The sequence below is a fragment of the Corvus hawaiiensis genome, chromosome 12 (assembly GCF_020740725.1).
Source record: "Corvus hawaiiensis isolate bCorHaw1 chromosome 12, bCorHaw1.pri.cur, whole genome shotgun sequence".
Lineage (NCBI taxonomy): Eukaryota > Metazoa > Chordata > Aves > Passeriformes > Corvidae > Corvus > Corvus hawaiiensis.
This window is the reverse complement of record NC_063224.1, coordinates 11,177,214-11,192,520: the sequence shown is the minus strand read 5'-3', so window position 1 is coordinate 11,192,520 and position 15,307 is coordinate 11,177,214. Positions and strand designations below refer to the sequence as shown.

The following is a 15,307-nucleotide window of genomic DNA, read 5'->3' as shown; positions in this document are numbered from 1 at the left end:
GAGTTCTGTGGTATATGAAAAAAATTATGCAAGGACTATATGTTTGCTTTTGTCGAAACATCATTTCACTAAATGATGCACTGTGTAATTGCGCCTTAATTTTTAAATTTAGAAGTACTCAACACTAAGTCTGATCTAAATAAACATTTTAAAGTCTTTTATACGGCCCGAACTTTATAATGTTTCTTTTCTTGTTCATGTGTTTAGATACAATGCTGTTACATGCTTACATTGAAGATGTTATTTCACTGTCTGTGGAAGCAAACAGGATTGCTGAATGTTTACTGTTTCAGTGCCTTTGAAGGGCTTGTTTTACTACATTGTACAATATTTGACTTCAGCTCTTGATGGCTGTTGTACTTCTACTGATTTTGTTTACAAAATAGTAGTACTGAGAAGCAGTAAGTGACTTGTTTGAAAGCATAGTGCTGATATTAGTGGTGTTAATGAAAGGAAGGCTAATTCCATTATAAATTTAGAAAATGCCTTTGAAAATGGTGATCTCATACACCTGAACAGGGAACATGCTGGTTTTGGTATTACTATTAATTTACTATTCAGTATTAAAAGTTATTTCACAGTAGAGGCAGGGAAAAGGTCTGATGTAAGTTTGCAACTAAGTATTTTACTAGAAAAATTTAGACCCTCTTTGCACTAGTAAGTTTCATAACAACTCCTTAAGGACTACCCGGTCATTTTGTAATTAGTCTTTCTGCTATCCCAAGTTGCTGAAAGACAGCAATTTCAGTGTTACATTTGTATTCTGCCCTTTCCATATATGTCAAAACATATGCAGATATCCCATCCAGTATAAATACCTTGCAAAAAAACCCTCAACCCATACTTTTTTAGCCTGTACATTTGTGCTGTTCATCCAAGGGCCTTTGTCTTTTCAATGGGTCTTGCATGTATTGGCATTAGGAGAGTAATTGCCCTTGATAAGATAATCACTCAAGGATATGTGTGAGGGGGTAAAGGCCTGGTGCTGTGAACTACATTGGCAAAGGTGGTAGGAGGAAAGGCGCTTGAAGAGGTGTCAAGAGCAATGTATGAGAAAAGCTTGAGGTAAAGAACAAGAGTACTGCTATAGACACGACTAGATGTGGGTGCACACAGGGAGAAGGATGAAAAATAACAAGAGATTCTTACAGAGAATTTAAAGGTGTCACTACTCATAGAATGCCCTAGGGGGATGTAGTAAGTTGGGCACTACTTGAGAGAAGCCGAGTATATTGGAAGTGAAGCAAAATGAACCTGTAGAACATCTTAGAATAATGGCTTCCAAAGGAGAAAGCAGCAGTGGGAAAAGGGGGGATATGCTAGAAGGAACATGTGTTTTTTTTTCCCCATGGAAGCATCCTCATGCTGATTATTTTCTACAGCTTAATTGGAGATGTAATCTCTGGGCTCCTGTCAGTGTTCCAAGTCACCCTTCAGTCCATAGGCTTAGCCATTCTTAGCTTATGTTGCTCACCTGAGAAATGCTGAAAACAAAGGAACAGTGTCTTTATTGTAGTAGTTCTGCCAAGACTTCCATTTAGGTACTGATTAAAATATTCTTTAGGAAACCAAATCTTAGTGAGGTTAACCCAACCTCTTCTGGAGAGTAAGATTTATGAGGCCTACTACTGAGAGGGAAGTGGTTGGGTAGAGAAGCTGGTTTGGATTATGTGTCTCCTGGCAATGTCTCTTGTTTTCCAGAATTAAATCCTGAATAAAAGTTCTTGTTTTGCTATAATTGTATACAGTTAAATGCTGTCTATCAGAATCCCACTGATTGGCCTTTGCTTTGTAATTATGTAGTATGTTTCTTATATGTGATAAGCTGTTCTCTGGCTCAAATTTTCTTGTATATAGCAAGTTTTGATTTATGCTTGTATAGAAGAACATTTCTGTTCCAAGTACATGTGGTAGAAGTTCTGTAGAGTGCAGTGCTGTCAAACAGTAATTTCCACTTTGCAGATCACTCAGTTGGGTTGAGTAAGATTAAATGTGTAGAAGAAATAAAATTATTTGTGCTAGTATTTGGTATTCCAAGCCCAACAGGAGGAGGATGCAAATTCATTCCTGGGAAGAGGGTTTGAAAAAAGTAGGAAAACCATAGCCAGAAGTTAACTACTCATCTGTTCTGAACACTATGTTGGGCATGCTAATGTCCTGTAGAATATTTCTCTGAGTCTTAAGTGGACAGGAAAACACAACTATTTTGAAGTTTCTAAAGACACCATTGAACCTGTTGGAAGCCAGGTCTTCCCCATAGCAAATACTACTTCTGAACATAAAACCAGAGCTGTTAGAGTAGATACTGCTCATTAGCTGAAAAGGCATTTTTATGAAACAGCGTGTTGGGGGTTTGTTCATGCTTGTTTGTTTTAGCTTAGAATTCAGTTTTAATTAATACAGTTTATAATTATTTTGATTATTTTTTTCTTCACACTCTTGGTCAGAGTCACTTCTCTTTCACTGGGTGTAGAAATGTATCATGTAAAGTAAAATCAAACAAATCTCCTATTTGGTGATCTAAGTAGGCTATTTCCTCCTTTTAGACTTGGGGAGAAAGCTTTCTGCTTTTAGGATGTTTATTATCTTGATTGATATCCACAGGTGAGTTTAGTGTAAGACTTTATGTTGTCAAGACTTACTTACTCAAAGTGGATTTTTTAAAGTAAGTTTCAGTATGACAGAGGCCAAGTTCTGGTTATTTCCTGTATATGCTTCCTCTTGCCACTCTTTGCATATTAACACCTTGTGTCATCACCATGTGAAAGAGAAGATACTCAGCTAGTCTGGAGTATTACTTTCTTTTAAAGTAAAGGTATTGCCTTGATAGGTCTTCAGAATAGACCACTAAGCCCAGTTCACAAATACCTTATGTAGCTGTTTATGCTAATTCACACTACTGTGAATACTGACTGCAGAGAATGTATTCCACAGACACTACTGTTATGTTTGTACAGCTCCCAGCACAGCTGGGACCCCAATCCAATAAAGTTATTGCTGTACAAATAATAAATGCATCAATGTGCACATATCTGAATATTCACATGGGCTTTTACAAAGATATTCATATGCAGTGTCACATTTGTGAGACAAGTTGGACAAAGTGGCAAGGAAATAGAAAGCTTTAAATAACACAAAGCTTTGTATGTATTTTATTTACAAGGAGAAAAAGGGAATATACAGTGTTTTGGCTGAGATATCATTGAAAGTCTTATTTCCTGCATCATCCTCATTTTTTCTGCCTGCAAAAGAATACATCTTTACAAGGTAAATGACGTTGCTTCAGCATATTAATGCCCAGGGAAAATTAGGCAAGTATTCTCAGAGCACTTCAAAGCATGATTAAGGGTTTGATTTTAGAATTAATGCTGAAGGATGTTGCCCATACCATACAATGAAGTTTAAAAACTTTAACACTGTTGCCGTGGTTTGTTCTAGTATTACATGGATTTATTGTTTCCAGTTATTGTTCTACCTCTTAAGATAAAAAACATTATTAGAAAGACCCAAACAAAACAAATTTTTCTAATTGACAGATTAGATTATTCTAGAAGTTATATTTAGGAAAATTAATGAAACAGCTTAGATGCAGTTAAATAAGCTTCTTGTCATGTCATATTTCTGCTTAGGTAAACGGTGTGCAAGTTTTAGCAGAATCAGCAACCAATATGCCAGTAGCAATTTTTGTGGTAATCACATTATTGGACCTTCCCATTATTAATGAGACAATAATTAAGAAATAGTGTTGATAGTCACATAACACATGATTTGTATATTGGAAATGGTCAGGTAGAAGCCTTGCATATGCAGAATAAAATACAAGAAAGAGTGAGTGGCAAATGTTTCTTGCTTTTAAATTCATCACCTTCCTGCTGTTTAAATTGCCTCAGCTGCTAATGCTGGAACCATTACAGTAATGGACTTGGCAAATGAAGGAGAACCAAGACATACACACTTTATTACTGGAGGGGTAATTTTCTCTTCATCTGTAATAGCAGCAGTGCCTAGTATTGATCAGACCATCAAGATACTAATCCTCTGTAAAATTACTTGTTATAACTGAAAATGTGTTAATCCAAATCAGTCTGTGTCCTGACTTCCTACTTACTATTGAATACAGACTATTAGATGGTTTATTTTTTGTGATTTAAAGCCTTTACATCGGTAAGAGTCGGAGCTTCCTTTGCAAGAGCCTATGCTTAATCTTAGCTATGGCCCAGGGTTGTCTTTTTGTTTTAACTAGAACATCACCCACTTAATTAAGAAGTGCATGTCTATCTTTCTTCTCGGAATTATATTGGTACTTTAGGCTCTGCAGATTTATTAAATGTGTTGTTTTACATTCAGTCACTTGTTTTTGCTGTAAATAAGAACAGATCTATGCTTCACGTATTGAAATCTACAAAGATCTTGGAGCTAAGGATGTGAGGAGAATGGCTGCTCGAAGCACGAATTTGGGTTTTGTGGATCGTGGCCTGGGAGGCTCGTGTGTATGGGAGTAGTGTAAGGGAAGTCTGGTGCCAGGGGTCTAAATGTCTTCAGTGTACTTTGATCCTGGTGATCCACTACATGAGACAGTCGTATGGCGAGCTGTGCATGTCCCATATCTGAATATGGGAACACTACTTTTTCTTATTTTTTCCTTTTCTCTCTGTTTCATCTATTTTTTCATAGTCTTGTAGATTAAATGGGAAGCTCATGTCTCTTAAGTTGTATAGCCTCAGTGCAGTGGCTGTTCAGGTGCACGATACCCCATAGGACCTGGGTGTGGGACGGTTCCATGAACGCTGACCTTTTGTTAGACTCACTGCTCTGGGCTCCTGCCAAGTGACAGCTATGGATATCCTGCCAGCTCATGGTGGGCAAGGAGCATCCTAGGAGTGGGGCAACATGCCCCACTGGTCGTTTATTTTAAAGACTCTAGTAGCATTCCATGCATTTTAGAAAATTCTTGTTGTCTAAATTAGCTTTTTGCTCTGGTAAAAGAGACAGCATTTTTATCTACCTGATTATCCCCTGCTTTCTTTCTTCATTATAATTTAACTAATTCAACTTGTATTGTTTGGAGAGGCTTCACAGTTCCTAAAAGGTATTAGAGTATCAATACCTTTACAGGGATTTTGATTCCTTGTCTCACTCAGAACACTAAATTTTTCGCTCCTTTCTAAGGAAGAATATGAACACAGTATATGTTTCTTGCTAAGCCCCACTCTCCCTAGTGAACAGCCTCTTTAGTTTAGTTTTCAAGCAGTAGTCTAGAAATATGTAGAGCAAAGCATCTTGTGTAACGATGTGGAATTCACTTGTTCAGCTGAAACTACACTCCCAGATGTAAGGTGAACTTTAAAGTTTTCTGTTGTCTTAGTAAATTGCTACCAGACTGTTACTAAACATGAGTATGTTCTCAAACAGCAACCCTGAGACAAAAGAAACAGTCATTTACAAATCCAGTGATAGACACGAATTTCTAGAAACGTGATGATAGTTCTCTACATTATTTTTCAAATATTTCTGTAGCTTGTAGCATTCAGGAAAATTAATTTGCCCCCGGAAATTAGGGAAAGTAAATTTTGAAAATCCTTCCTGTTTTCTGTAGAAAAATAAAACTTCATGTGAATTTAATTTTGGGGTTTGCTATTTTTCTGAAGAGAAATCTTGAGGAACTTGTTAGCAGATGGTTCAGTTTCAGAAAGCTGGGTAGTCACCCAAACCCTTTAGTCTTCTGGTTCTGAACTTAGCTTATAATCTTAGAAGTTTCAGATGGAAATTTTTGAAATAAAGCTGTAGTGAAATGTCTCTCCTGGAGGTGCAGTACAGGACCTACGTTCAATTTTATTTTTCGATTTTGAAAAAATTTGGTGAATAATTATAATACTTTTTTCTTTTACATCAGTGAAGGTTCAGCTTCAGCTGACCCAGGTTAGTGAAAACTAGACAGGTCAAACAGTGATTGCCTAAAGCTTGTTTCTGTTCTCTGTGCAGTTGATGATCAAACTTATGCAGCCTTCAGCTGAACCTGGATTGGGCTCTCATGCTTCTAATACTTCATCCATTTAAATTATTTAATTACCCATAATGACCAAGGACATCCAAAATATCAAATGATCCTCTTTCCTTCAGCTGAGGCTGAAAAGCACTGTAATGTTTTACTGTATTCTGTTAGGTTCACTAGTGGAGTGCGAAACATGGTTATGAGTATTTATTGGCATTTAAAGTATGGCACAGATTAAACATATTTGAAGCCTTCTGGGTAGAAGATTATATGCTGTAATTTCAAAACACTTGTGATTAGTTACTGGAGTCTGATTATGGGAGGAAACTCTGCTCTACCTTATTTAGCTTAGCAGTTTTTTGCCTTTGTATACATGCTACCCCAATTTCTAAAAGAATTACGTTTTTATCTCCTAGAACTTGTTCAGCTTCATTTTTCCCTTTTATCTGCTACTCTTCCCACCATTTTTATTTAAGACTGTAAAGTTACTTTAGTGTAACTGCTCTTGTCACCTTTGCCCTCAGCTAATCAAATAGTTTACCTTGAGGGAAGCATTTATCTCCCACTTTCATTATTATTATTTTCGTAGCTGTACAGATATATATTTTATGTCTCCAGAAGGGTGTAACAGTGAAACGAGGTATTGATCTGCTGTATTTGGCAATTTCTTTCCACCTTGCCATCGATATCATGTCAGCCTCTGTCTGTACTGTGGTTGACCTCACAAACAGCTCTTTATGTTCCCATTGGATTCAAATGATATACTATGCTCAAAACTAAATCAATGAATGATTATAAAGTTTTTAGTATTATTTCATAACCCTCAGGCAACTGGGCCTTCATGCAGTGAATACTTGAAAAGGTACCTGATTAAAATATGCTGTTGATTCTGTTCTAAGGTTTAAAACTGTATTGAAATCAAACACCTTGTAATATTAAATTCAGGGTCTGAGTTGTGTATTTCTGTATGAATACTATAATTACTGAAAATTCTGTCTGTAATTCACCAGAGAGATTCCACTCTACACTGGCATAAGATTTTTCTTAAAATCGCCCAAATCTCATGGATATTCTGTCCTCTGAATGCAGAAATCTAATTCACTGGATCCTGCCAGTGATAAATCATGATTGTACATACCCTGTATATGCTTATGGAGGGCGGGGGAAAGGATCAAATAAAGATTTTAATCTCCAAAAAGTGAGCAGTAAGTTTAAGCAACTTCTGGGTTGGAAAACATTTCTATTACTGCCATGTAAACCAATACACTTAGGTACAATGCTCACAGTTTAACTGGTAAAATTCATGTTCAAATGCACATTTAATAAAGGGGTTGGTTTTTTTTTTTACTCTGATGGAAATAGGTAGGATTTTCACATGCAGTTAAAAGTCTTTAGAAGCCCAATCTTACTGATTTTGAATGTGCACTCAAGATCTGGAAAAATCTTCAGATTCTATTCTGTGTTTACATCTAGTGTAAATTATGTCAATGCAGCAGGTAATGATGCTCTTGTGCTTAAAGGAAATACTTCATTGTCTGATATCTGAATCATGTGATGGCCATCAACTGCAGTTCATAAAATACTGAACTGAGCTATGGTGCATATGTATGTATGTAATCACTGAATAAAACCAGAACAAACTATTTAGTCTAATGATGTTAGGTAGGAGAAAGTTTTTTCGGGGCCTTCATGGTAAACAGTGCATATAAACATCAGGAAAATTACCATCTTTCTGAGTTGGAAAGCTATTTAGAGTCAGAGTCTAAGCAGACATTTCTTATAAGCTTTTGTAAAGAAAATGAGCATTTGTCAAACATATCACTTTTACAAGATATTTACATTAGAAAAAAAATTGTGGAAAGGTGTTCCAATGAGATTGATTTCAAGTGAAATGTTTCATTGCATATTGTGAGACCATGTGAGTGCCATACTCTATAATACAATATAGAACCACCAGAAATTATACCAAAACTCTGATCAGTTTGAAGCTGTTTCTGTAAGCCTGGATTTTTTCTAAAATGTAGAAGAATATTTTTTTAATGCACTGCAGCTATTACGAAATTTTAAAAAATCCAGTTCTGGCTTCTATCCAAGTAGGAGCCAAAAAGTAACTTCTTACTAAATTTGTTATTTCATATAGTTGATTTGTTGAGTATAGTGCAACTGACTTGACAGGAGGTAGGATCAAAAGGCAGTTATGTTCCCACTTTCCAACCATTCCTGTGCCAATCATTTAGAATAAGATGGGTTGAATCAGTTATGTAGTTCTTTGCATCTGTGGTAATGGGGAAGGGAAACTGTTTTGGTTTGAATGTTTTACTGTGATGTTCAGTAGTCAGTTATCTGTTATGGATGTTCAGTGCTCTGCTTTTTCACCTCTGGCATGTGAAATGTAAAATGTGTACCATATTGGTGGTTTGTTTCTTTTTAAACTTCATGCAGAAGGTGGTAGTTGAGAAAAACTACAGGAAGAAATGTTGGTTTGTGTAGACTTACCCCAATCTTTAAACCAGAAGATACTAAGCTTCTGCATTGTCAAGCTTGGGAGGCATCTGGTATGTGCTGTCTGTCATTTCTTGAGCCTCTGTTGCTGCTGTCCAGGAAAACAGTCCGTGATATAATCATATGGACACTATTAGTCTTGGTTCAATAGGAAGTGCTTATGGAAAGCATTTATACATAGGCAAAAATGAAATAAAAACAGATTATGAGTACAGCCAATGTTTTTATTTCACAGTCTTGTATTCCATTTTAAAAATAGTTCAAAAATATTTTACTTGCATTAGTAAAAGCTTGTATTCCTGGGTGCCTATTTTGCTTGACTATACCATGGGGAATTTTTTTAAAAAAAGCTTTGTTCGTCAGAGTTTCTCTGCATTCTTGATACTCGTATTTTCAAGTTAGATTCAATAAGCTTTTTTCTAGTATTGTTGTAAATAAGAGTTGAAACTCATACGAAATTTTCTGACCATGGGAACCGGTACTTTAGAAAACTATGATAATCACTTGACTGTTGCAAGATAGGCTTGATGAGCGTATACAGCAAAGTTCTTAGTGGTTTTATAGCTTAAACTTTTATAATGAACTGTAGATATCAGCCTTCCCTGAACTCTTTTAAAAATGTCATATGTTACTGAAGTATTTCTTCACAGAAAGAGTGTTTGGGCATTGGAGGTGGTGGAGTCACTGTCCCTGGAGGTGTTTAAGAAAAGGCTGTGGCACTTAGTACCGTGGTCTAGTTGGCAAGGCGGTGTTGTGACAATGTTGATCTTTCCCCAAATTTATAATTTCTGCTTTATAATTTCTTGCCTGTGTAGAAAAGCTTTGAAATTTGTTATTCAGTACAAAAAAAGTGGAATTATAATTTTATGGTTCTGGCTTCCTATAAGTAATTCAGTGTGATCAGGAAAGTAGATTGGTCGTTATCTGTGATTTGATAGGTATCGATAGTATGACTTGTGGAATAGAACATATAAATGTAATGTCTACCTAAAGTAGCTTGTGCTCTGTGTTGTGTGTCTGTATATGTGACAGACACATAGGTTTATGCTTTATGATCCAAACATATTCCTCATAAATAATGACAATTCCTTTTCTCTTCAGTTTGCAAAGCACAGTTTGTGATTAGGGTCTTTAATGGCTTGGTATCATGACAGAAGGTGGTACGAAGCAGTAATGTCACAGGCGGGAGGATGCCAGTGACCCAGTGAAAGAAACAAGCACAATGCATGTTGATCTGTTTTGTGAGAGGGCAATTTTTGGCCCTGTAAGTGCAGGAGAGATGGACTGTTCATGAAAAGGGCATAGGGAGCTAACCCATATGATCCTTTGTCAGCCTGATTAAATTTAGTGTCAAGCGTTCATTCATATGAAAGATGAGACACATCACTGTTTATCTAATAGAAAAAAGTATTTCTATTTTTCCTGAAGTCTTTTATATGTTAATAGAGGCAAACATGACCATGATCACATAATTTAAATGTGTAAGTAAGAAATATACATCTTTACTGGCAATGGTTTAAAGTAAGATGTATATGTTTTATGCAAAATAATGCAATTTCATTGTTAATCGTGCTGTTCAAGCCATAACTCCACACAAAACAGTGCTTTTAAACAATGGAATGTACTGTTATTGTGCCATTTATAACAGAAATGCTTAGAATATTTAGAGACTGATGCAAAGTATTTATTTTGCATGCTTTAATGTATGCTTCTGTTGTGATATTAATATACAAATGCGGAATTAAAATTCCAGGTATTAGACCTAATTGTAAGGTGTTAGACTCTGGTTTTTAATACTGGAAGAAACACCAGTATTTAGAACAAGGATTACAACAGATGTAATGTTGGAAATATATGCATGCATACAAGAAAATGGAAGAATTTCTTGTGAAATAATTGAGCTTCTCCTAAATATTTAAAGAACGAGAGGGGAAAAAGTTTAGATGTCTCTCCCGAGACTCTTCCTACCCTGCCAAATGTGGCTTGCTTAAAAGAACTGCTGGGAGTTCTGTTTAATCTTACACTTTGCATGCATTTGTGATTTGAAATAAAAAAAAAATTTAAAAAGCCAAATTTGAGAGAGACAGTTTGAATGGCATGCTGTCAGTTTGGCTCTTTGTGAATTGGCAGTGGTCTCATTTAGGACCTTCAAATATGTGTCTGCCTGGACAGAATGAGAACATTTTGCATGTTCTTGAGAAGACAACCACTCCTTGCTGCCTCACAGTACTCAGTGGTGCATGACAGTTGCCCTTCATCGCTGTCTTCTTCGAACTTAACCTTTGACCGCCCACTTTGTTGCCGCGCAACGGTTGGAGCAGACCAAGATGTTCATGAATGACGGGCATTGGCCTGCAACGTGCTTGTCATTATTTGACTGTCAAAAGTAGCCTGCCATTGGGCTCCATCAAGGTTTGAAACCTATGTGCAGCAGTCCATATTACTTAACTTCCAAGACTGTCAACAGGACAATCGAATGTGCATAAAAAATGTGTGTTGAATATGTCTTTGATCATAATATAGGGAGATTTTTTTGTGTGTGTGCTAAATGTATTCGTATGAGTTTCACAGGGCCAAGAGGTTGATTCTGCTGCCATGGTAAAAAGTGAACTGTTGTCTCCTGTGGTCTAAGTTTCAAATAGCACAATTTAGATTTGAACAGCTCTGCCAGTTAAACTCTCAGCTTGTCTTGCGTATCCTATCAGCTTTTCAGCCAGCAGTATAAGCAGCGAGATACCAGACCAGTGGTGCCTGAGGTTAGCTGTCAAACTGGAATGTTATTTTGGATCTTGCTGTAATGTAATATCATAGAAGGAGGTCAGGCTGTGTGATTTGTAAAGCAGTTGTGCAAACTTAAAATGACTGAAATGTTTATTTCAGGTACTTTTTTTTCCATCTAAAAGACTTGACGAGAAGATAGAATTTATCATGAAAAAAACAAAGGCAATATAAAATGGTCATTTTTCTCTCGAGTACAGAACACAGTGCATAAAAGAGCATCAAAATCCAGTATGAGGAGTCAGGCTGAAATTCACTGAGTAATAAATGCTTGACATTGAAAATATTTAACAGGCAGACATCTTTGTATCTTCTGATAATGAATCCCAAAAACATTTGGGATGAACCTTGTACTAAATTTAACAAATGGGAATTGTAACCCTGGGTTAATTGTGAATATAAACTTGGTGTGTAGGTAAATCACTTAATCTATCATATATTAACAAATACTTTGAACTGCTTCATGCTTGGAAGTGGCATATCCTACTTTAGTGGAATATTTACTATTCACTTGGGCAGCAGCTATCTGTAATTGCAATTTATTTTATTTGATTTGAAACTTGTCTATTTTCTCTCAAAATATATCAGTTCCTTCATAATTGAAATGGTATATTAAAATGACATCACAAAATATCAACTTAAGAAAACCAGAGTTTCACTAGAGCTCGTTCATAATGACTTCTTTCCAAACCAGAAAAGTATCATTATCTTGCAAACTGGCTATAAAACTACTTTTTTTTTTCCTTCAAGTTTCAAAACATCTTCATGCTAATTTAGTAAAAACAGTAGAATCATAGTAGTGGTTATTGGTTTGATTGCTTAGAAACAAAAAAGTATTATTTTCCTAATAGTTCTGCCCTCAGTGCATTTTCTGAACCAGATTTTATATTTTCTGCTTACAGTATCATTTGCAAGAGACCTCAGTTCAGAGGCAATGATCTAAAATATTCCATTGTGTCATGGAGATCTTTTTGGTCTTCTTGCTCTTAATCATAAATGCTGTTGCTGTTTAATAGCCCAACTCTTTGATTTTTAGTCTTTGCCAGTGCATTGACATGTGGCTACTCTGAAATTTCAGAGTATAAAATGCATGCATTCAGGTGTGTGCATACATATATGTACGCATGCATGCTATAAATGTGCACAGTTCTTTGGCAAATGAAGTGGTCTGCTATTAGATGTTAAAACTATTGTCTTCTAAACTCTTTATCGTGCCCACGAAGTTGCTGTTAGTAAGTTTTGGTTTGTGTTTCCCTTTTCTGGAGTAATGTATAAGCATGCAATATGTTTTCGTGAAGAAGGATCGAATTTTGGAAGTGTGTATATATGCAAACATGCAATCATTTAAGTGCATTTAAGTAGAAAAATAAATAATGAGTATTTAAATAATGAGCCATTGTGTTTGTTGATATGGTCTCTGAAATCAGAACTCCTTTTGGTTTCCACAGTTTAAAAAAAATGCTTCCAAAATTAACAGAAAAACTGACTATTTTCAAACTAAAGGAACGTTATTTTTCATTTCAGACAAATGTTGCCCCTAGTTTTACTGTACAAATCAAGGTTTAATTTGTACTGGGAGTTAACAATACTCTTTGTAGTTGTGTTACTGGGGGAGAAGGGTTTAAAATCTTCAAGCACAAACTTATTTTTTCGCTTGAAGTATGGAATACCCGTTCCTCCTCTAACCAGAGTACTGAAGAAACTGAGCATTGTTATGCAGTTTATTGCAAGTGTGTTCATATCTTTATATTTTTCCAAATGGAAGTACTTCAGTAAATTCTGTCCAGACCATGTCAGAACTAAGAGTTTGCAATGTTTTTGCTCTTGCCCTGCAGATCTTTTTACTTTTCACTATTTTAAAAGAATATGGAGAAACCAGTTTATTAAAATAAAACGCAATAAAAACTAAGTTCTTATATACATGTGGAAATGTATTAACTATCAGGAGCTGGTGTCTTTTCCCATTGCCTTAAAAGATAAAAGGAGCACTATAAAAGTGTTTGCCAACTTTCTTTAGACATTAGAATTTGAAAGTGAAAGCACAGTGAATAAAGATGACAGCAGTTAAGTGTCATTATTTTGTTTTGTGTTCTGAATTAAGAATATCCTGACTGAAAGCAAAATGTTTTAATCAAGCAAAGAAACTTCTGAAGTGGTTCTCAGAATGGCAGGAGGTGTGCATGTGCTTTTTATTTCAACTTTCAAAAGTGTTCAAAAGCCACATAAGTGTATTTGAGAGGTTAAACATCCACGATGCTCTATGGTATTATAGGAACAAAATAAATCCTATTACCCAAAATAAAGGAGAGGTAGATACCTTACAGGAAGTGCTTTGTTGTCACCTATACACTCTGCAGTACAAATACCAGCTTGTCACAAAGGTTGAGACCTTTGTAGTGCATTCTTTTGGGGAACAAATCTGTCTTCTGGCTTTAATGTAAGAGCTGTGAAATATCTGTATTAGGTAAAATAGAGGTTAAGGTACCTTAAGGGCACTGAATTCTTATCTCTTTTTACTAGCAGTGGTGTCAACATGTACTAAAATGTGATGACCTACTCTCCTCTTTGATAAAAAGGAAAATGACCTGTCTACTGTGGATGGTGATAGAGTTGCCTGGGGCAGATTATATTGTCACCTTCATTAGTATTGGTGTGTAGGAAAATAAAAAAGGCCAGGATAGTTCTGCTTACCACAGAAGTATTTGACATTTCTAGCTACTGATAAAATATACTCATGGGTAGAAAGAAGAAACTGGTTTGCACTAGTTAACAAGGTTATGAAGAAAGGCAGAGATTGTTTATTGTGTGAGCCCTTGGTATTGCAGGATGTATGACACGTATCAAGAGATTCCTTCTGACCACTTCAGACACTCACAGTTCAAGTTCTGCATTTAACCCTGCTCTCCACTTGTCTGGGGCCTTTTGGGCCGGACACAAAAGGCTGATGTGTCTTGAGTCATGTCTTGAAATTCTGATGTGCCGGTGGACTGTGCAACTTAGAGAGTTTAATCATGCACTTAGTTAATACAAGTAACAATATTGTATTCTGGAAATAATTGGTGTCACATGCAAGACCTTTTTTTGGTAGCATTGCAGAGATTTCTAGTTTTGTAACAATTAATTTAGCAGTCGTTGTTAGCCATTGGCTATAGCTGTGTGTGATGAAATATATATAACTTAGAGAGTTGATTTAAACTGTAGAGCTGGAACATCTCAAACTTTTAAATGTACTTTAAGCTTTAATTAATACTTCTGTGCAATTCTGAAAAGGAAGGTGTGCTTCCTGCTAATCAGAAACTGGAGTTAAGGATGAAGGAAAGATTTCTGTTGCACTCTTTATCAATATTTAAGAGTAGAGTGGGTTTTGGCATTCTTCATGTTTTGCAAGATGGAGATGAAATGCAGATGTCTCTTGTGTGAGTTTCTTGCATAATAATCTTGTCTTATTTTCATAAATAAATTAAAAAGGTTTTGTTGTTAGAGGTATGAGACTCCAGGGGATGGGAAATTGACTTCCTATTGCCAAACAGATACTTTTTCTAAAAACTAAAGTCTATGTCCAAAATGTGCATTTTTGTGATGAGTGAAATCATAAGTGAATATTCATGAGAGAAACTGAAGATGTTTCTTTAAAAGGCATGGAAGCCTTTTTAAAAAAGCATAAACCCCATAACTTTGGTCTAGTTTTGGCTGTTAGCAAATCAAGCTTATTAATGTATTTGTAGCTTAAAGCTCTGAGTATTCATGAAGAAGGTAGAAATCTATTGGTATTGGGTTTAATGTCCATAGAAGATGGAATTTAGAAAGTCAATGTTAACTCATTTGAATCAGGTCAGTAAAGTGTGTCTTGTTAGATCCTGAAAATTCTGACATTATATTCTTCTGAAGCTTAAATAATTAACTTTGGTTTGCCTTAATAGTTTGGAAAATTTTTATAAGGCATGCGAAACAGGAGATAACTGTCAGACCATCCTGTAAAATGGCTTTAAGCAGACAATTCTTTTCAACTTGTTGAAATGGTACTTAGGCTAGGGT

The 15,307-nt window shown here is 35.8% G+C and overlaps 1 protein-coding gene across 6 annotated transcripts in view; it reads left to right on the top strand.

Annotated features, from left to right (window-relative positions):
* Positions 1-15,307, top strand: part of FTO (FTO alpha-ketoglutarate dependent dioxygenase) — a 231,319-nt gene that overhangs the window by 947 nt on the left and 215,065 nt on the right. The window lies entirely within an intron of this gene.